This window comes from Lithobates pipiens, unplaced genomic scaffold (assembly GCF_037356315.1).
Source record: "Lithobates pipiens isolate NorthernLeopardFrog02 unplaced genomic scaffold, aLitPip1_a1.2 Scaffold_10, whole genome shotgun sequence".
Lineage (NCBI taxonomy): Eukaryota > Metazoa > Chordata > Amphibia > Anura > Ranidae > Lithobates > Lithobates pipiens.
Window position 1 is genome coordinate 99214984 of NW_027507686.1, and position 21819 is coordinate 99236802.

Below are 21819 nucleotides of genomic sequence, written 5' to 3' on the forward strand. Positions count from 1 at the left end.
GGACACCCCTCTAGATTTAGAGGAGGGGTTAGTGGAATGGTATACCCTGGGGAAGTGTCTATTCCGGAGTAGGGGAAGCTTGTCATCCCGAAAGTGAGTTTCTTGGTTAAAGACGATATCCGCATGAGCCTTTTTAAGGTCATGCAACAACATCCGTCTTTTCTCGGGGGGTATTTAGGCCCTTGGTATTCAGAGATACTATTTTGATGGAATCCACCGCCATGTCCAAGGAAGGGAACGGGTAGGGACAGGAGGGGTTTAAAGAATAGAGAGGGGGTGCGGGAGAGAGTTGGGAGGAGGCAGGAGGGGAAAGGTGGGGTGGTAGAGAGGTGGGGGGCTGAGCCCATGTTTCACCCCAGTATCCCGTGTGGGGGACGGGGTAATAAACTAAATTGAAGACACTGTCTTCGTATGTGTACAACCCCGGAGTTCCAGGGGTATACTACGGCCTATGTGGGGCGAAGGTAGACAAAGGACCGGTGTGAGGTCCCGGTCTCCCAGTCCACCCCTGCATGGAGTAGTATAACAGCCAGTATAAATCAGTAAAACAAAACAAAACATCTGGCAACCTGTAAACCTGCGAGCAATATAATGTAAAGAGCAGACATCATGGAACAAACATTATAGTAGCCATATAGGGTGGAACATACAGCATCATAATCGTGTAAAGAATAGGGGTGCTCTGTTACCTACAACACCAACGATAGCGGTGTCTCCCGACAAAAAAACAAAAAAAAACAAAAAGGTATATAAGGACAGCAAGCACATCCCTCCCTCCCCCTACCACTGCAGCAGTGGACCTCGAGACGAACCGTTTCAGGAGAAGGCTCTGTTGGTTTAACATAAGAGCTTACATGGCGGGATCACCTTTACCCATCTCCAGAAATCACCCCCCGGCTGATCATCCTGATGACCGCGCCGACGAGTAGAGTAGGGTAGGACCCCCCAGTCTTATAAACGGTTAGCAGCTGAAACATCTGTAATAGGTCCCAGTTCAACAGGTGGGCTAGTGTCTCCTGTCGTATGCCCGTGGTATACCCCGTGTAGAAAGCATTCAACAGGGGAGTGTGGCACCCTCGGCAGTTCCCCCACTGCCCCAACATCCTCCCTCTACAAACTCCCCCCAAGGCATCTGTCCCCCCCATATATAATATATAAGGCACTTCAAGGTCTGGGTAGGGGAACAACAAAGGGAGCACATCAAAGGCATGTAAAGGCAACTTAATCAACTTGGCGAAGTACAGCAGGCACCCAGTCTCCATATAACCCCCCCTCCAACGCCCACCGGCGCGGTGGCGGGGTCGTCCCCAACAAACTACATCCCTTCATCGGGGAGGAATAACCGGCTCAGCGCCGTAAGGCAAAAATACTTATGGGGGGTGCCGAGGAGCCGGGTAGTCATCAATCGACGAGGAAGAATGTCGGTAGGCAGTTCCAGGGCTGCGCGGTCCCCCGCGTGCAGCGGATCGTCGCAGGTGTCCCAGCCAAGGAAGGGTCTCCCATAGAGGTGGCACAGGAGGGGGCACGGAGCATCTCTGCTGGGACCGAGGGGCCCTGAAAGGGGAGCACCGCTCCTAGACTCAGTAGGGGGGTCAGGGCTGGTATAGCTGACGAGTTGAAAGATGCGCTGGTCCACGTTCCCGGCACCGAGGTCTACTTGTAGAGGGCGACGGAGGCAGAGTCCGCTGCAGTGAGTCCTGAGGTACACACATTGGGAGGGACGGAGCGCCACAGGATCGGGAGAGGTAAGACAGGTAGATCGTATGGTGTCATGGGAGTAACAGGCAAAGTCAGCTTACACCTCTCGGTCGCTTTCTTGTGAGAGGGCTCGGGGACGTCTGCTCCCCCTCTGTGTTCTCCGCAGCAGTGGGGCAGAGGATCCCAAGACAGTCGGGCGTCCCTGCATTCGAGGCAAGTAGGCCAGCCAATTAGGGACATCAATAGGGTCAGTGTTGAGAAAAGTGAAAAGTTCTGGTAGGGCCTCCGGTGACCGTAACATAAAGGAGCGCTGGTTTTAACGAAGGTCACTGAAATAGGGAACCCCCAGTGGTAGGTGGCATTGCAGCACCTGGCCAAGTCCAAAAGGGGTTTCAATAAGGCTCGTCGGTATAAGGTCGGTCTGGAGATATCCGGTAGGATCTTGATTCGGGCCCCATCGAAGTCAATGTCGCCCGTCTCCCAGGATCTGCGTGCGATAATTTCCTTGTGTGTGTAGTGGTGCAGGCGGTACAATACATCTCTGGGTCGGCTCGGGTCTAATGATTTAGGGCCCAAGGCCCTGTGGACCCTGTCCACCTCCACTCTCTCCGGTAGGTGGTCACCCGCAATTTGTCGGAATAAAGCCGTGACCGTGGCTAGGAGATCCCCCGGCCCAGTGGCCTCCGGAAGGCCGCTGAGCCGCACATTATTCCGGCGGCCCCGGTCTTCCATTTCTTCCATACGTAGTTGCATCTCCACCGCCGCAAGGAAATGATCCCTTTGTTGCGATTCGAGAGATGCCACTCGTTGCTCCAGGGAGGTCGCTGACTGTTCCCCCGTTGTAACGCGAGTGTCTAGGCTCTGCACCTCCTGTTGGATGGCCGCAATCTCCGTCCTGTGTTGCGCTTCTACTCTCCCAATAATCGCTTCTATGTCCGCTTTAGTTGGGAGCGCCTGTAAAATGGCCTTCAATTCCGGGTCCGTCCGGTAGACCGGTAAGGCTATGGAGTCACTCAGGTCTGTGGACGGTGCCGCCAGAGAGCCCAGGTACAGTATCGGGCTCCGCGATCCCTCAGACCCGGAGGGTTCTTCCACCATCTCTGAGGCTGAAGAGTCCGGGCCACGCGGCTCCGCCATCTTGGGTCTCGAGGGTCCCGCACTCAAGCGGTGAAACAGTCTCTGTAGCTCGCCGGAGGCTTGGGAAGTGTTAGCTCGGTTGGTCTTCTGTTTCGTGTGCTGAGTGGCCCGCTTCCTAGATGACATTATACAGGCCGAAACGATAGTAAAAAGCCAGGGTGGACACAAGGAGGCCGGGAGCTCAGTAGAAACATGTCTTCACCCGGCCATGTCCAGACCACGCCCCCCGTAGGCTTTTTTTAATATGTTGTTGGCATCGATGACCTGTTTTATTTTTCTGCTTGTTTGCCGACGTGACCATCTTGGCGTTTGTCAAGAGGGAAAAAAGTAGCCGGCAAGATCGCCTACGACCACATAACCCTGAATGCGCCTGATCTTGGATGCTAAGCTGGGTCGCGCCTGGTTAGTACCTGGATGGGAGACCGCCTGGGAATTCCAGGTGCCGTAGGCTTTTTTTTTAATATGTTGTTGGCGTTGACGACCTGTTTCATTTTTCTGCTTGCTTGCCGAGCTGACCATCTTGGCGTTTGTCAAGAGGGTAGAGAGTGGCCTTAAGTTTGCCTGCAGCCACATCACCCTGAAGGCGCCCAATCTCATCTGATCTCAGATCCTAAGCAGGGTCGGGCCTGGTTAGTACCTGGATGGAAGACCGGCTGGGAGTACCAGGTGCCGTAGACTTTTTTTAATACGTTGTTGGCGTCGACGACCTGTTTTATTTTTCTGCTTGTATGCCGAGTTGGCCATCTTGGCGTTTGTCAAGAGGGTTGAGAGTGGCCCTCAAGATCGCCTACAGCCACATCACCCTGAATGCACCTAATTTCGTCTGTTCTCAGATGCTAAGCAGGCTTGGGCCAAGTTAGTACCTGGATTGGAGACCGCCTGGGAATATCAGGTCCTGTAGGCTTTTTTTTAACATGTTGTTGGCGTCGACGACCTGTTTTATTTTTCTGCTTGTTTGCTGAGGTGACCATCTTGGCATTTGTCAAGAGGGTTGAGAGTGGCCAGCAAGATTGCCTACGGCCACATCACCCTGAATGCGCCTGATCTTGTCTGATCTTGAATGCTGAGCAGGGTCAGGCCTGGTAAGTACCTGGATGGGAGACAGCCTGGAAAAACCTGGTGCCGCAGGCTTTTTTTTAATATATTGTTGGCGTCGACGACCTGTTTTATTTTTCTGCTTGTATGCCGAGGTGACCATCTTGGTGTTTGTCAAGAGGGTTGAGAGTGGCCAGCAAGATCGTCTATGGCCACATCACCCTGAATGCGCCCAATTTCGTCTGATCTCGGATGCTAAGCAGGGTTGGGCCTGGATAGTTCCTGTATGGGAGACAGCCTGGGAATATCAGGTGCCGTAGGCTTTTTTTTTTAAGTGTTGTTGGCGTCGATGACCTGTTTTATTTTTCTGCTTGTTTGCTGAGGTGACCATCTTGGTGTTTGTCAAGAGGGTTGAGAGTGGCCAGCAAGATCGCCTATTGCCACATCACCGTGAATGCGCCTGATCTCGTCTGATCTCTAGATGCTGAGCATGGTCGCGCCTGATTAGTACCTGGATGGGAAACCGCCTGGGAATACCAGGTGCCGTAGGCTTTTTTTTAATATGTTGTTGGCGTCGACGACCTGTTTTATTTCTATGCTTGTTTGCCGAGGTGACCATCCTGGCGTTTGTCAAGAGGGTTGAGAGTGGCCAGGAAGATCCCCTAGGGCCTTTTCACCCTGAATGCGCCCCATCTTGTCTGATCTCGGATGCTAAGCAAGGTCGGGTCTGCTTAGTACCTGGATGGAAGACCACCTGGGAGTACAAGGTGCCGTAGGCGTTTTTTAACATGTTGTTGGCGTCGACGACCTTTTTCTGTTGTTTGCCGAGTTGACCATCTTGGCATTTCTCAAGACAGTTGAGAGTGGCCACAAAGATTGCCTATGGCCACAACACCCTAAATGTGCCTGATCTCATCTGACTCTCGGAAGCTGAGCAGGGTCAGGCCCGGTAAGTACCTGGATGGGAAACCGCCTGTGAATACCTGGTGCCGCAGACTTTTTTTAATATGTTGTTGGCGTCGATGACCTGTTTTATTTCTCTGCTTGTTTGCTGAGGTGACCATCTTGGCATTGGTCAAGAAGGTTGAGAGTGGCCAGCAAGATCACCTATGGCCACATCACCCTGAATGCGCCCGATCTCGTATGATCTCGGATGCTGGGCAGGATCGGGCCTGGTAAGTACCTGGATGGGAAACCGACTGGAAAAACCTGGTGCTGCAGGCTTTTTTTAATATATTGTTGGCGTCGATGACCTGTTTTATTTTTCTGCTTGCTTGCCGAGCTGACCATCTTGGCGTTTGTCAAGAGGGATGAGAGTGGCCAGCAAGATTGCCTATGGCCACAACACCCTAAATTCGCCTGATCTCATCTGCTTTCGGAAGCTAAGCAAGGTCGGGCCTGGTTAGTACCTGGATCGGAGACCGCCTGGGAATACCAGGTGCCGTAGCCTTATTTTTTATTTGTTGTTGGCGTCGACGACCTGTTTTATTTTTCTGCTTGTTTGCTGAGGTGACCATCTTAGCATTTGTCAAGAGGGTTGAGAGTGACCAGCAAGATCTCCTACGGCCACATCACCCTGAATGCGCCCCATCTCGTCTGATACCGAATGCTAAGCAGGGTCGGGTCTGGTTAGTACCTTAATGGAAGACCGCCTGGGAGTACCAGGTGCCGTAGGCTTTTTTTAATATGTTGTTGGCGTCGACGACCTGTTTTATTTTTCTGCTTGTTTGCTGAGGTGACCATCTTAGCATTTGTCAAAATTGTTGAGAGTGACCAGCAAGATCTCCTACGGCCACATCCCCCTAAATGCGCCCAACCACGTCTGATCTCGGATGCTGAGCAGAGTCGGGCCTGGTAAGTACCTGGATGGGAAACCGCCTGGAAAAACCTGGTGCCGCAGGCTTTTTTTTAATATATTGTTTGGCGTCGACGACCTGTTGTTTTTTTCTGCTTGTTTGCCGAGGAGACCATCTTGGCGTTTGTCAAGAGGGTTGAGAGTGGCCAGCAAGATCGTCTATGGCCACAACACCCTAAATGCGCCTGATCTTGTCTGATCTCGGATGCTAACCAGGGTCGCGCCTGGTTAGTACCTGGATGGGAAACCGCCTTTGAATACCTGGTGCCGCAGAATTTTTTTTAATATGTTGTTGGTGTTGACGACCTGTTTTATTTCTCTGCTTGTTTGCTGAGGTGACCATCTTGGCATTTGTCAAGAAGGTTGAGATTGGCCAGCAAGATCACCTATGGCCACATCACCCTGAATGTGCCCAATCTCATCTGATCTCGGATGCTGAGCAGGGTCGAGCCTGCTAAGTACGTGGATGGGAAACTGCCTGGAAAAACCTGGTGCCACAGGCTTTTTTTAATATGTTGTTTGCATCGACGACCTGTTTTATTTTTCTGCTTGTTTGCCGACATGACCATCTTGGCGTTTGTCAAGAGGGTTGAGAATGGCCAGCAATATTGCCTACGGCCACATCACCCTGAATGCGCCCAATTTTGTCTGATCTCAGATGCTAAGCAGGGTTGGGCCTGGGTAGTACCTGGATGGGAGATCGCCTGGGAATATCAGGTGCCTTGGGCTTTTTTTTAATTTGTTGTTGGCGTCGACGACCTGTTTTATTTTTCTGCTTGTTTGCTGAGGTGACCATCTTGGCGTTTGTCAAGAGGGTTGAGAGTGGCCACAAAGATTGCCTATGGCCACAACACCCTAAATGTGCCTGATCTCATCTGATCTCGGAAGCTGAGCAGGGTCGGGCCTGGTTAGTACCTGGATGGGAGACAGCCTGGGAATACCAGGTGCCATAGGCATTTTTTTAATATGTTGTTGGCGTCGACGACCTGTTTTATTTCTATGCTTGTTTGCTGAGGTGACCATCTTGGCGTTTGTCAAGAAGGTTGAGAGTGGCCAGGAAGATCCCCTAAGGGCTTTTCACCCTGAATGCTAAGCAGGGTCGGGTCTGCTTAGTACCTGGATGGAAGACCACCTGGGAGTACAAGGTGCCGTAGGCTTTTTTTAACATGTTGTTGGCGTCGACGACCTGTTTTTTTTCTGTTGTTTGCCGAGTTGACCGTCTTGGCATTTCTCAAGACAGTTGAGAGTGGCCACAAAGATTGCCTATGGCCACAACACCCTAAATGTGCCTGATCTCATCTGATCTCGGAAGCTGAGCAGCGTCGGGTCTGGTAAGTACCTGGATGAGAAACCGCCTGTGAATACCTGGTGCCTCAGACTTTTTTTAATATGTTGTTGGCGTCGACGACCTGTTTTATTTCTCTGCTTGTTTGCTGAGGTGACCATCTTGGCATTTGTCAAGAAGGTTGAGAGTGGCCAGTAAGATCACCTATGGCCACATCACCCTGAATGCGCCCGATCTTGTCTGATCTCGGATGCTGAGCAGGGTCGGGCCTGATAAGTACCTGGATGGGAAACCACCCAGAAAAACCTGGTGCTGCAGGCTTTTTTTAATATATTGTTGGCGTCGATGACTTGTTTTATTTTTCTGCTTGCTTGCCGAGCTGACCATCTTGGCGTTTGTCAAGAGGGATGAGAGTGGCCAGCAAGATCGCCTATGGCCACAACACCCTAAATGCAATTGATCTCATCTTATTTCGGAAGCTAAGCAAGGTCGGGCCTGGTTAGTACCTGGATCGGAGACCGCCTGGGAATACCAGGTGCCGTAGGCTTTTTTTTAATATGTTGTTTGCGTCGACGACCTGTTTTATTTTTATGCTTGTTTGCCGAGGTGACCATCTTAGCGTTTGTCAAGAGGGTTGAGAGTGGCCAGCAAGATTGCCTACGGCCATATCACCCTTAATGCACCCGATCTCGTCTGATCTCGGATGCTGAGCAGGGTCAGGCCTGGTAAGTACCTGGATGGGAAACCGCCTGGAAAAACCTGGTGCCGCAGGCTTTTTTTAATATATTGTTGGTGTCGATTACCTGTTTTTTTTTTCTGCTTGCTTGCCGAGCTGACCATCTTGGCATTTGTCAAGAGGGATGAGAGTGGCCAGCAGGATTGCCTATGGCCACAACACCCTATATGCGCCTGATCTCATCTGATCTCGGAAGCTAAGTAAGGTAAGGAACTTCTGGGAGATGCAATGAACCTCTTCCCAAAATGACCGCAGCCTGGAGCAGGACCAGAACACATGAAGCAGTGTACCCTTTTCCTCATTACAGCGCCAGCACCGATCTGAGGATGAGGGGTAGCATTTGCTCAACCTGAAGGGTGTCAGGTACCAACGGGTAAGGATCTTGAAGTTGGTTTCCTGAATTTTGGTACAAAGAGAAGATTTGAGGGACAGAGTGACAATGCGTTTCGTTTGTAGTGGTGAGAATTTATGGTCAATGGCCTAAGACGGGAAGCAGGGGTGAGATTTTAGAGATAAGGGAAGTTTTGATGGCGGCACCATAACTATGTTTCAGCGTTGTGCCAATAAGGGGGTGCCGTTTCAGAGGTGTCGGGAGCTCTTTATAGCACCACAGCACTCCTTTCAAGGATATATTGGTCTGGGATGCCCCATTACGCCTCTAGTCAATGATCCTTCCCAAATGGGACGCCAAATAGTAGTTACGTATGTCGGGAAGCACTAGGCCCCCCCAATGTTTGGGGAGTGTCAGCTGCGCGTGGCGTAGCCGAGGTTTCTTACGCTCCCAGACAAATTTGGTGAAGAGGGATTGCACCTGTCTAAAAAAAAGGGGTGGTATATGTATGGGCAGGGCTTGGATGAGGTAGATACATTTGGGTAGGATATTCATCTTCAGGAGGTTGCATCTCCCAAACCAGGAGTGCAGTCCTCCCTGCCACTGTTCCAGCAGCAATCGAGACTTAGTCAGTAGGGATGGAAAGTTAAGATCAAATGTCTGGGCAATAGTAGCCGAGATTTTCGTACCCAAGTACGTCAAAGCTTTGTCGGTCCATTTAAAGCTGAAATTGGCCTGTAAGTCAGAAAGGGTTCGGGGCGGTACTGCTATGCCAATTGCTTCGGACTTAGTAAAGTTTATTTTCAGGTGGGAGATCGCACCATAAAGCTGGAATTCTCTGAGGAGGTTCGGTAATGAGATTCTGGGGTTAGTCAGATAATAAAAGATCATCTGTATATGCTGATATTTTGTAGTGCGAGACACCAGACCGTAGCCCTGATATATCAGGGTTACTTCTAATAGTACACAGGAACGGTTCCAGGGAGAGGGAAAAAAGCAGGGGTGACAGGGGGCAGCCCTGTCTCGTCCCATTCCCTATGGGGAAGGGGCTTGAGAGGACTCCGTTAGCCTTGACTTGAGCAGTAGGGGTAGAGTAAATATTAGTGATCCATCGCAACATTTTGTCCCCCAAACCTATGTGGCGGAGGACAGAGAACCTATAGCGCCAGTTGACTCTGTCGAAAGCTTTTTCGGCATCTGTATTAACCAATACACAGGGGATTTTTTGGGCTTCTGCAATGTGAAGTAGGTTCAACACCTTAATGGTGTTGTCTCTTGCTTCTCTAGTAGGTATAAAGCCCCGTACACACGAGAGGACTTATGTCCGACAGACTTCCAAAGGAGTTCCGCCGGAGTTCCGCCGGAGTTCTGACAGACTTTTCGGCCGAACGGACTTGGCCACACACGATCACACTAAACTCCGACGGATTCGAACGTGATGACGTACGACCCGACTCGAATAAGGAAGTTCATAGCCAGTAGCCAATAGCTGCCCTAGCGTTGGTTTTAGTCCGTCGGAGTAGCATACACACGAGCGGATTTTTCGAAGGGGACCGGGTCCGGCGGAGTTCCGTCGGGAAAATTTGAAGCATGCTTCATTTCTAAAGTCCGTCAGACTTTTGCGAAGCTAAAGTCCGTTGCAGCCCACACACGATCGGATAGTCTGACGGACTCGGTCTGACGGACTTTGGATGTTGAAAAGTCAGCTCGTGTGTACGGGGCTTAAACCCCACCTGATCTAAATGGACAAGGGACTGGATGTGTTGTGCTAGTCTGGTGGCCACAATTTTGGAGAATAGTTTCAGATCTAGGTTTAAGAGGGATATCGGTCTATAGCTACCACAGTGGCTCGGGTCCTTCTCGTCTTTAGGGATCAGGGAAATATGTGCCCTCAGAGTGTCTCTCTGGAAGGAGGTGTCTGCACCTGGTGCATTAAAAAAGGTCACCAGTCGTGGGCCCAGTATTGGAAAAAGGGTTTTATAGTACTGGGCAGTGAAGCCATCCGGCCCTGGTGCCTTATCTGCCTTTAATGCGGTGACTGCTATTTGTAGTTCCGCCAGAGTGATGGGCTCCTCCAGAAGAACTCGTGTCTCCGGCGGGAGTGAGGGGAGTTGGGAGTTGGTGTACTCATTTATTTGGGACTGGCTACGGGAGGAGTCCGGCAGGTTATAGAGACCCATATAGAAGTCCCTAAAGGCGCTAGAAATCTGGGTTGGAGTAGAGACTTTCTGGCCTTGCGAGTTAATTACCTGCGGAATATATGATGCCGATTTGGTAGCCCTAACCGAATTGGCCAACGTTTTCCCACATTTATCACCACTTTCATAAGATATGCGTCTGGAGAATTGTACCGCCGCTTTTGCTTTATAGCGGAGAGTCTCGGTTATTTGCGTGCAGAGTGTCAACAACTCCGTCTCGAAGGGTTGCGTGGGGGCATGTTTGTGTTGGGCTTCCACTTTAGCCAATTTGGTAAGCAAGTGTGTGAGATGCTCATTCCTTTTTCTTTTAATAAGGGCCCCATGTTTGATAAATATTCCCCGAATGACCGTTTTATGAGCCTCCCGGAGAATCCCAGGGTCGCAGCCCGGAGTGTCATTGTCCCTGAAGTACAGGCCAAGCTCTTTAGTAACATCTGTAAGAATCTCGGGTATTTGTAAAAGGCTCTCGTTGAGCCGCCAGAAAAGAGATCTAAGTGAGGGGTGGTCACTGAGGGAGTAAGTCATATAGATAGGGGCATGGTCCGACCATGTTATCTGCCCTAGAGAGGTAGAGGACACTAAGTGTAGCTGGTCATGTGGTACCAAGAAAAAGTCTATTCTGGAATAGATTTTGTGTGGGGTAGAGTAAAAAGTGTAGTCTTTCTCACTGGGTGATGAAGTTGCCACACATCCCACAGTTGGGTGTAGTGTTTGGGCAATTCGCTTCCAACAGGTGGGCGATATCGAGGAGTGTCCTGAGGACGTAGGAGGGAGACAGCGGGAGACAGCGGGACATTAAAATCGCCACCTAGGATCAGTTGGCCCGACTTAATATCCATTAAGCGTGTTAAGGTGCGTTTGAGAAATCTGTCCTGGAGGACATTAGGTGCATAGAGAGAAGCTAGTGTAAATTGCATATCTCCAATCAGGCCTTGCAGAAAGAGAAAACGTCCTTCAGGATCTGCTGTAACCGCGTGGCATTGCCAAGGCAGTTTGCCCAAGATCAGAATGGACACCCCTCTAGATTTAGAGGAGGGGTTAGTGGAATGGTATACCCTGGGGAAGTGTCTATTCCGGAGTAGGGGAAGCTGGTCATCCCGAAAGTGAGTTTCTTGGTTAAAGACGATATCTGCATGAGCCTTTTTAAGGTCATGCAACAACATCCGTCTTTTCTCGGGGGTATTTAGGCCCTTGGTATTCAGAGATACTATTTTGATGGAATCCACCGCCATGTCCAAGGAAGGGAACGGGTAGGGACAGGAGGGGTTTAAAAAATAGAGAGGGGGTGCGGGAGAGAGTTGGGAGGAGGAAGGAGGGGAAAGGTGGGGTGGTAGAGAGGTGGGGGGCTGAACCCGCGTATCACCTCAGTATCCCGTGTGGGGGACGGGGTAATAAACTAAACTAAAGACACTGTCTTCGTATGTGTACAACCCCAGAGTTCCGGGGGTATACTACGGCCTATGTGGGGCGAAGGTAGACAAAGGACCGGTGTGAGGTCCCGGTCTCCCAGTCCACCCCGGCATGGAGTAGTATAACAGCCAGTATAAATCAGTAAAACAAAACAAAACATCTGGCAATACACTAGCCTCACTGAATTGTGGGTAAGCCTCCGGGCCCTGACGGATATACCGCACAATACTATAAGACCTTCCTCCCTATTCTCGGCCCGCGCTTGGTGAATTAATTTAATACTCTGAGCTCGAATGGGGATTTTCCTGAGGATACCCTTACAGCCCACATCTCGTTGATACCTAAGGAGGGCAAAGACCTGGGCCTATGTGGGAGCTACAGACCCATTTCCCTCCTAAATTCGGTCCTAAAACTATTCTCTAAAATCCTCGCCACGTGATTGGTACAGCACTTGCAGTCCCTTATACAGATTGACCAGTTAGGTTTTATTCCCACCAGGGAAGATAGGGACAACACCATTAAGGTGCTTACCCTGGTCCATAAAGTAAAGTCATCTGGGACCCCTTGTCTTTTCATGAGTACTGATGCCGAGAAGGCTTTTGATCGGGTCAAATGGACATTCATGTTCTCGGTCCTTCGCCATATAGGTCTGAGTGAACGGATGCTGGCATGGACTAAGTAAGATATACTCAAGCCCTTCAGCTCAAGTCAAAGCGAATGGGGTGCTCTCATTTCCCCTTGACATCGGGAATGGGACCAGACAGGTTTGCCCCCTGTCACCCCTATTATTCGCACTGTCAATGGAACCCTTTCTCTCCACAATTCGACAAAACTCAGACATAACGGGTACTATTGAGTGCAAGATATCTGCCTACGCGGATGACATGCTGTTCTCACTGACGAATCCCAGAGTTTCCTTGCCAAATCTCCTTCGGGAATTCCAGATATACGGGATACTTCTTGAAATCAGAGGCCATGGGGGTTGCAGTCCCCCCGCAAACGTTACTAGACTTGTAGTCCAATTTTCATTTTAAATGGACCCATACAGCCCTTAAGTACTTAGGTACTTACATTCCACCGGACATCGCGCGTACGTTTATGTTGAACTTCCCCCCACCCCTTGTCAGTAAGATCCGCAGTTTGCTTCACGGGTGGCATTCTGGCCTCCATTCCTGGTTCAGGAGATGAAATCTCATTAAAATGAACATACTCCCTAAATTTACCTATCTTTTCCAAGCTCTCCCGATCCAGATTCCAGTCCCATTATTTAAGCAAGCTCAATCCCTGCTCACTCAATTTAACTGGGCCCACAAAAATCCCAGACTTAAGCGGTCACAGCTGACATTGTCTAAACAACAGGGAGGGTTGGTTCTCCCTGACTTGCGACGCTACTACCTGGCCTCCCATCTGGGGCGTGTATTGGACTGGCATCGAAACAAACTTTCTAAGCTCTGGGTGCAACTAGAACAATCTCACTCCCGAATTCCGCTAAGAAGCACCATGTGGTGCTATAAGGATTTACCCACACAATTGACGTCCCATCCCACTATAGGATCTTCGTTGAAAGTCAGTCACCTGATCGCTACCCAAAACACACTCACGTCTTTGACTTCCCCCCTATTCCCTATACGTGGCCATCCGAACTTTGAACCGGGGACCCACTTAGAAATTTCAACCTAGACCATGCGTCTAAATTCGTCATTGATGGAAAATGGCCTTCTTTCTCAACCCTAAGAGATCCGACAGGGCTTTTCCAACTGCCTTTTTGGAGAGCGACGCAATGACATCATTTTCTCCATTCCATTCCCAATCCTCAAACTTTCGCCCGCCCTCAGATGGAGTTTGAGACTCTATGCAGGAGCGAAGGCCCTTTCGCCCACATTCTCTCTCAAACAGATCACCCACACTTAACCTGTCTGTCCAACTGGGAAAAGGACCTTAATTGCTTGTTTTCCCCAGCACAGAGACAACGCATTATCACTTTGGCTCTCAAAACCTCGTTGTGCACAAAGATAAAGGAGACGAATTTTAAACTTCTCACCAGGTGGTATTTGACAACATCAAAGCTGCATAAATGTTTCCCCTCTTCCTCGAACATATGCTGGAGGTGTGGAGAAGAAGAGGGCACGTTGCTCCACATTTTTTGGTCCTGCCCCAGCTTGGTGGACTTCTGGACAGAGATCCGATGCATAACACAAAAATTCACAGACTTCTCCATCCCGGAAGAGGCTGTATTCTTTCTCTTGCACCATTCACAGATTCCCATTAAGAAATACAAAAAAACAATTTTACGACATGTGATAAATGCGGCGAAATCCTGCATCCCTCTCTATTGGAAAAAATGTTCCCCCCCTTTCATTACTCACTGGCTTAGGAAAATAGAGGACATTAAAAAAATGGAGGACTTGATCCTCACATCACAAGGTAAACAAGAATTTTTTAAACAAACCTGGGACATCTGGAATACCTTTATATTCTCGCTGGAAGGATGTCGCCTGCTATCGCCTTAGTGCTCTGAGCTTTCCTTGACTGGCCCCTTGGGCAGTGGCTGCCATCGTGTCTCGTCCCCTCTTCTCCTTTCCTGATGTTTCACCCCGTCTCTTTTCTGCCTTCCTCCCCTATCTCTCACCCCCTCCACCCCCTCTCTCTTTTGGAAAAAGTGGAAAATTGGGAATGACGGCCCCACACCCCCCTCTGGATGGATTATGCCGGAGGGACCTGGGGTTTGTGTGACCCTGGATCTTGGTACAGTACTTTATCCGTGCCTTGAATCATTATGATTAATGGAAGGCATACTCACAGTTGCAAATATACCAGTATCAAGTATTGTTCAGCTGCTTTTTGCTCTGTATTTTTCTGTTGCATTATATACTCGGGGGACCATCTTCCCCTGTTTGGAGAAAAAATTATATTTGAAAAAAAAAAAGAAGCCTACGACACCTGGTATCACCAGGTGGTCTCCCATCCAGGCATTAACCAGGCCCGACCCTGCTTAGCCTCCAAGATCAGACAAGATGGAACAGATTCAGGGTGATGTGGCCGTAGCCAATATCTTCAGGCACTCTCAACTCTCTTGACAAACGCCAAGATGGTCACCTTGGGAACAAGCGGAAAAAAATAGGTCAACGGCAACAACATAAAAAGAAGACTACGGCATCCGGAAATCCCAGGCGGTCTCCCATCCAGGTACTAAACTGGTCCCAACCCTGCTTAGCCTCTGAGATCAGATGAGATTGGGCTCTTTCAGGGTGATGTGGCCGTAGGAGATTTCTTCAGGCACTCTCAACCCTCTTGACAAACGCCAAGATGGTCACCTTGGGAAACAAGCAAAAAAAAAAGTCAATGCCAACAACTTAAAAAAAAAGCCTATGGCATCAAGAAATCCCAGGCGGTCTCCCATCCAGGTACTAACCAGGTTCCAACCCTGCTTAGCCTCTGAGATCAAATGAGATTGGGCTCTTTCAGGATGATGCGGCCATAGTAGATTTTTTCAGGTACGCTCAACCCTCTTGACAAGCGCCAAGATGGTCACCTTGGGAAACAAACAAAAAAAACAAGTCAACGCCAACAACATAAAAAGAAGCCTACAGCACCTAGTATTCCCAGGCGGTCTCCCATCCAGGTATTAACAAGGCGCAACCCTTTCTAGCCTCTGAGATCAGAGGAGATTGGGTGCTTTCAGGGTGATGTGCCATAGGCAATCTCTTTGGGCACTCTCATCCCTCTTGAAAAATGCCAAGATAGTCACCCTGGGAAACAAGCGAAAAAAAAACAGGTCAACGCCAACAACATAAAAAGAAGAATACGGCACCTGGTATTCCAAGGCCGTCTCCCATTCATGTACTAACAAGGCCCAACCCTTCTTAGCCTCCAAGATCAGAAGAGATAGGGTGCTTTCAGGGTGATGCGGCTGTAAGCGATCTCTTTAGGCACTCTCAACCCTCTTGACAAATGCCAAGATGATCACTTTGGGAAAAAAACGAAAAAAACAGGTCAACATCAACAACATAAAAAGAAGCATGCGGCATCTGGAAAACCCAGACGGTCTCCCATCTAGGTACAAACCAGGCCCAACCCTGCTTAGCCTCTGAGACCAGATGAGATTGGGCGCTTTCAGGGTGTTGTGCACGTAAGCAATTTCTTTGTGCACTCTCAACCCTCTTGACAAATGCCAAGATGGTCACCTTGGGAAACAAGGGAAAAAAAAACAGGTCAACGCCAACAACATAAAAATAAGCATACGGCACCTGGTATTCCCAGTCGGTCTTCCATCCAGTTACTAATAAGCCCCGACAATGCTTAGCCTCCGAGATCAGACAAGATCGGGCACTTTCAAGGTGATGGGGCCGTAGGCGATCTCTTCAGGCACTCTCAACCCTCTTGACAAACACCAAGATGGTCACCTTGGAAAACAAGCGAGAAAAAAAACAGGTCAATGTCAACAACATAAAAATAAGACTACGGCACCTGGTATTCCAACGCTATCTCCCATCCAGGTACTAACTAGGCCCAACCCTTCTTAGCCTCAGAGATGAGAAGAGATAGGGCTCTTTCAGGGTGATGCTTCTGTAAGCGATCTCTTTGGGCACTCTCAACCCTCTTGACAAATGCCAAGTTGGTCACCTTGGGAAACAAGCGAAAAAAAAAATGAATCAGCGCCAACAACATAAAAAGAAGCCTACAATAACTGGTATTCCCAGGTGGTCTCCCATCCAGGTACTAACCAGGCCTGACTCTTCTTAGCCTCCAAGATCAGACGAGATTGGGTGCTTTCAGAGTGATGTGGCCATAGGCAAATACTTCAGGCACTCTCAACCCTCTTGACAAACACCAAGATGGTCACCTTGGGAAACAAGCGAAAAAAAAAACAGGTCAACGCCAACAACATAAAAAGAAGCCTACGACACCTGGTATTCCCAGGCGGTCTCCCATGCAGGTACTAACAAGGCCCGACTCTTCTTAGCCTCCAACATCAAACGAGATCGGGTGCTTTCAGGGTGATGTGCCCGTAGGCAATCTCTTCAGGCACTTTCAACCCTCTTGACAAATGCCAAGATGGTCACCTTGGGAAACAAGCAAAAAAAACAAGTCAACGTCAACAACATAAGAAGAAGTCTACAGCACCTAGTATTCCCAGGTGGTCTCCCATCCGGGTATTAACAAGGCCCGACCCTGTTTAGTCTCTGAGATCAGACGAGATCTGGTGCTTTCAGGGTTATGTGGCCATAGGCGAGCTCTTCAGGCACTCTCAACCCTCTTGACAAACACCAAGATGGTCACCTTGGTAAACAAACAAAACAAAAACAAGTCAACGCCAACAACATAAAAAGAAGCCTATTGCCGCGTACACACGAGCGGACTGTATGGCGTACTTAGTCCGTCATACAATCCGACGGACAGTCCGTCATACTTTCCACTGAACGGACTTGACCACACACGGATAGCCAAACAGTCCGACGAAAGCTTGCGCAATGACGTGTACAGCACGTACGATGGGACTAGAAATAGGAAGTCCAATACACAGCAAAGCACCTTTCCGCCGTGTAAATCCTTTCTGAGCATGCGCCATTCTCCGTCGAACTAGCCTACTGACGAGCGGATTGTCCGCTGAAACCAAAGTACGACGGACAGAATTTCCAAAAATCCGAAATACTTAGTACGCCAGACTGCACGCTGAAAAAGTCCACTGAAGTCCACACACGAGCGGACTGTCCGCTGAAATGTGTTTCGGCAGACTAAGTAGGCCATACAGTCCGCTCGTGTGTACGCGGCATAAGGCACCTAGTATTCCCAGGTGGTCTCCAATCCAGGTACTAGCAAGGCCCAACCCTGTTTAGCCTCTGAGATCAGAGGAGATCGGGCGCTTTCACCGTTATGTGCCCATAGGCAATCTCTTTGGGCACTCTCAACCCTCTTCACAAATGCCAAGATAGTCACCTTGAGATACAAGCGAAAAAAAACAGGTCAATGTCAACAACATAAAAAGAAGAATCCGGCACCTGGTATTCCAACGCCATCTCCCATCCAGTTACTAACTAGGCCCAACCCTTCTTAGCCTCAGAGATGAGAAGAGATAGGGGTCTTTCAGGGTGATGCTGCTGTAAGCGATCTCTTTGGGCACTCTCAACCCTCTTGAAAAATGGGAAACAAGGGAAAAAAACAGGTCAACGCCGACAACATAATGAGAAGCCTTCGGCATCTGGAATTCCCAGGCTGTCTCCGATCCAGGTACTAACCAGGCCCATCGCTGCTTAGCCTCCGAGATCAGATGAGATTGGGCTCTTTCAGGGTGATTTGGCCGTAGGCACTCTCTTTGGGCACTCTGAAGCCTCTTGACAAAGGCCAAGATGGTCACCTTGGGAAACAAGCTAAAAAAAACAGGTCATAGCCAACAACATAAAAAGAAGCCTACGGCATCCGGTATTCCCAGGCGATCTCCCAATCAAGACACTAACCAGGCCAGATCCTTCTATGGCACCTGGTCTTCCCAGGCAGTCTCCCATCCAGGTACTAACCAGGCCTGACACTGCTTAGCCTCTGAAATCAGATGAGATCAGGTGCTTTCAGGGTGATGTGGCCGTAAGCGTTCTCTTCAAGACACGCCCAACCCTCTTGACAAACGCCAAGATGGTCGCCTTGAGAAACAAGCGAAAAAAAACAGGTCAAAGCCAACAACATAAAAAGAAGCCTATGGCACCTGGTATTCCCAGGCGGTCTCCCATCCAGGTACTAACCAGGCCCGACACTGTTTAGCCTCTGAGATCAGATGAGATTGGGCGCTTTCAGGGTGATGGGGTCGTAGGTGATCTCTTCGGGCACTCTCAACCCTCTTGACAAACGCCAAGATGGTCACCTTGGGAAACAAGTGAAAAAAACAGGTCAATGCCAACAACATAGACCCTGGCGGTCTCCCATCTGACCATGACCCTGCTTAGCCTCTGAGATCGGGCGCTTTCAGGGTGATGTGGCCTTAGGCGAACGCTTCGGGACATACTCAAAACTCTTGACAGATGCTAAAATGGTCACCTTGGGAAACAAGCGAAAAAAAAACAGGTCAAAGCCAACAATATAAAAAGATTCCTACGGCACCTGTAATTAGGTACTATCCAGGCAGGACCCTGCTTAGCCTCTGAGATCAGATGAGATCAGGCGCTTTCAGGGTGATGTGGCCGTAGGAGATTTCTTTGGGCTCTCTCAGCCCTCTTGACAAATGCCAAGATGGTCACCTTGGGAAACAAGCGGAAAAAAAAACCCATGTCAACGCCAACAACATAAAAAGAAGCCTACGGCACCTGGTATTCCCAGTCGGTCTCCCATCCAGTTACTAATCAGGCCCGACAATGCTTAGCCTTCGAGATCAGACAAGATCGGCACTTTCAGGGTGATTTGGCCATAGGCACTTTCTTTGGGCACTCTCAACCCTCTTGACAAATGCCAAGATGGTCATCTTGGTAAACAAGCGGAAAAAAAACAGGTCAACGCCAACAACATAAAAAATAGGATTTTTATATACAGCTTACCTTTAAAATCCTTTTCTTGAGAGTACATCACGGGACACAGGAGCTTCATTACATAGTGGGTTATATAGGCACCTCTGGTGATTGGACACTGGTTAACCCCCAATTAAGGAGAATTCCTCCCCTATATAACCCTTCCCATATGGGAGGCACCTCAGTTTTGTAGCAAAGCAATAGGAAACCACGTAAAACCCAAGAGGGGCGGGAACCCTGTGTCCCGTGATGTACTCTCAAGAAAAGGATTTTACAGGTAAGCTGTATATAAAAATCCTATTTTCTTGATCATACATCACGGGACATAGGAGCTTCATTACATAGTGGGATGTCCCAAAGCAATGCTCAGATTGAGGGGAGGGAAACACAGATCATAATATATAGACCGCCAAGGACCAGAGGACCTAAACTGCAGCCTGCAGTACACTGCGCCCAAAGGCGATATCCTCTTGCCCTCTGACATCCACCTGATAGAATCTGGAGAACGTGTGGACTGATGACCAAGTTGCAGCCTTACAGATCTGAACCAGGGAGGCCTGGTGATGCACTGCCCAAGAAGCACTTACAGCCCTAGTTGAGTGTGCTTTCACTTGAAAAGGAGGGATCTTCCCTTTAACACTATAGGCCTGAGAAATAATCTGTCTAATCCACCTTGAGAGAGTGGATTTTGATGCCGCCTCACCCTTCCTAGGACCTTCCGGCAAAATAAATAAGCAATCAGTTTTCCTTATCTGAGCAGTTGCCTGAAGATAGATACTGATTGCCCTTACCACATCCAAAGTGTGCAAAGATTGTTCTTCTGCGGACTGTGGGTCCGGAAAAAAGGATGGTAGGATTACATCTTGATTCAAATGGAATCCTGAAACCACCTTAGGCAGAAAGGACCTGTTGGGACGCATTACCACCCGGTCCTTATGAATATATAGATACGGCTCTTTGCTGGAGAGAGCTGCTAGTTCTGACACTCTTCTAGCCGTGAATATGGCTACCAAGAAAACCAATTTTTTAGTCAAAAGAACTAATGAAGCCTGATGCAAAGGTTCAAAAGGTTGCCCCTGCAAAGCTGAGAGAACCAAATTCAGAACCCATGGGCATACCGGAGGTTTGACTGGCGGCCTTATCCGCATAGCCCCCTGGATGAAAGCCTGCACCAGGGAATGTGATGCAAGTGGCTTCTGAAAAAACACTGACGAAATCTGCACCTTGATAGTGCTTACGGCCAAATTAATTTCTAGGCCTGACTGGAGGAAGGCCAAGACCCTGCTAACGACATACTTTCTAGGATGCCATTCCCTGAGTTCACACCAGAAAACATATGCCCTCCAGATTTTGTAGTAAATAAGCCTGGAGGCCGGCTTTCTGGCATTGACCAGAGTAGAAAGGACTGGCCCCGAAAGCCCACGGTCTCTCAGAATGTAGGTATCAGCAGCCAAACCGTCAAATTCAGACTGTGTAAAGCAGGATTGTAAATTGGACCCTGTGAGAGCAGATCTGGCCGGAGAGGGAGGATCCACGGCTTGCCTACTGCCAACTTCATGATCTCTGCGTACCACGGTCACCTGGGCCAATCCGGGGCTACCAAAAGAACCAACTTTGTCTCCCTCTTGACTCTTCCCAGGAACCGCGACAGAAGCGGGCACGGGGGAAGGCATAAATCAAATTGTACTTATCCCAGGGAACTGTCAGAGCATCCGACCCCTGAGCGAGTGTATCTCTTGTCCTTGACACGAATTTGTCCAGTTTTCTGTTGAACCTAGACGCAAACAGATCTACGTCTGGAGTACCCCACCTGCGACATATGTTACAGAGCCCATTCTTCTGGGCACAACTGCTGGTCGCTCAGAAAATCCGCCTGCCAATTTTCCACTCCTGGAATGAAGACTGCAGAAAGGCATGGAACATGCCTTTTTGCCCAGACAAGTATGCGATTCACCTCTTTTTGCGCAACCAGACTCCTGGTACCGCCTTGATAATTGATATTGGCCCCTGCTGTGGCATTGTCGGACTGAACCCGAACAGGGAGACCCCGTAGTCTGAAAGACCAGTTTATGAGAGCCATATAAACTGCCCGGATCTCCAAGACATTTATGGGCAATAGCTTCTCGATCGCAGACCATTTCCCCTGCGAGCACGTCTCCTCCAACACTGCTCCCCAGCCTGTCAGGCTGGCATCTGTCGTAATAATCTTCCATGGAAGAGGAAGAAAAGTTTTGCCTTTCAGCAAATTCTCGGTTTGTAACCACCAGACGAGACTCTTGCGTGTCCCTGGGGATAGACGCATAGGAAGATCCAAGGACTGGGGCTTCCTGTTAAAAGCCGCAAGGATGCATCTTTGCAGAGGCCTTGAGTGCAACTGGGTGAATGGAACGGCCTCGAAGGAGGCGACCATTTTCCCTAACAGTCTCATGCACAACCAAATGGGGGAAGATCTTCTGCCCAGAATTAGGCGCACTAGATCCCCAATGGCCAAGGCTTTTGGCCTTGGTAGAAACACCTTGCCCTGAGCGGTGTCGATAACCATACCCAGGTATTCCAACCTGGTAGCAGGCTGTAGGGATGACTTTTCTAGGTTTATAATCAAACCTAGGCGTTCCAGGTGTTCTAGTGTTCTGGTAACACTGTA

At 49.4% G+C, this 21819-nt stretch overlaps 20 pseudogenes; 12 read left to right on the forward strand and 8 right to left on the reverse strand.

Annotated features, from left to right (window-relative positions):
* Nucleotides 1-3394: 3394 nt before the first annotated feature.
* On the forward strand, nt 3395-3513 carry LOC143949602 (5S ribosomal RNA; annotated as a pseudogene).
* Nucleotides 3514-3620: 107 nt separating this feature from the next.
* Nucleotides 3621-3739, forward strand: LOC143949173 (5S ribosomal RNA; annotated as a pseudogene).
* Nucleotides 3740-4074: 335 nt separating this feature from the next.
* Nucleotides 4075-4193, forward strand: LOC143943106 (5S ribosomal RNA; annotated as a pseudogene).
* A 109-nt stretch (nt 4194-4302) lies between these two features.
* On the forward strand, nt 4303-4422 carry LOC143944027 (5S ribosomal RNA; annotated as a pseudogene).
* Nucleotides 4423-5201: 779 nt separating this feature from the next.
* LOC143947424 (5S ribosomal RNA) lies at nt 5202-5320 on the forward strand (annotated as a pseudogene).
* Nucleotides 5321-5428: 108 nt separating this feature from the next.
* LOC143950708 (5S ribosomal RNA) lies at nt 5429-5547 on the forward strand (annotated as a pseudogene).
* A 335-nt stretch (nt 5548-5882) lies between these two features.
* On the forward strand, nt 5883-6001 carry LOC143952334 (5S ribosomal RNA; annotated as a pseudogene).
* Nucleotides 6002-6335: 334 nt separating this feature from the next.
* On the forward strand, nt 6336-6454 carry LOC143943345 (5S ribosomal RNA; annotated as a pseudogene).
* A 108-nt stretch (nt 6455-6562) lies between these two features.
* Nucleotides 6563-6681, forward strand: LOC143954309 (5S ribosomal RNA; annotated as a pseudogene).
* A 531-nt stretch (nt 6682-7212) lies between these two features.
* On the forward strand, nt 7213-7331 carry LOC143947039 (5S ribosomal RNA; annotated as a pseudogene).
* A 107-nt stretch (nt 7332-7438) lies between these two features.
* On the forward strand, nt 7439-7557 carry LOC143949327 (5S ribosomal RNA; annotated as a pseudogene).
* A 108-nt stretch (nt 7558-7665) lies between these two features.
* LOC143951152 (5S ribosomal RNA) lies at nt 7666-7784 on the forward strand (annotated as a pseudogene).
* Nucleotides 7785-14830: 7046 nt separating this feature from the next.
* On the reverse strand, nt 14831-14950 carry LOC143950311 (5S ribosomal RNA; annotated as a pseudogene).
* A 1410-nt stretch (nt 14951-16360) lies between these two features.
* Nucleotides 16361-16479, reverse strand: LOC143955147 (5S ribosomal RNA; annotated as a pseudogene).
* A 101-nt stretch (nt 16480-16580) lies between these two features.
* On the reverse strand, nt 16581-16699 carry LOC143947281 (5S ribosomal RNA; annotated as a pseudogene).
* A 98-nt stretch (nt 16700-16797) lies between these two features.
* On the reverse strand, nt 16798-16916 carry LOC143945580 (5S ribosomal RNA; annotated as a pseudogene).
* A 956-nt stretch (nt 16917-17872) lies between these two features.
* On the reverse strand, nt 17873-17991 carry LOC143946497 (5S ribosomal RNA; annotated as a pseudogene).
* Nucleotides 17992-18151: 160 nt separating this feature from the next.
* LOC143942914 (5S ribosomal RNA) lies at nt 18152-18270 on the reverse strand (annotated as a pseudogene).
* A 100-nt stretch (nt 18271-18370) lies between these two features.
* LOC143943861 (5S ribosomal RNA) lies at nt 18371-18489 on the reverse strand (annotated as a pseudogene).
* Nucleotides 18490-18965: 476 nt separating this feature from the next.
* On the reverse strand, nt 18966-19083 carry LOC143950764 (5S ribosomal RNA; annotated as a pseudogene).
* Between the last annotated feature and the right edge of the window lie 2736 nt (nt 19084-21819).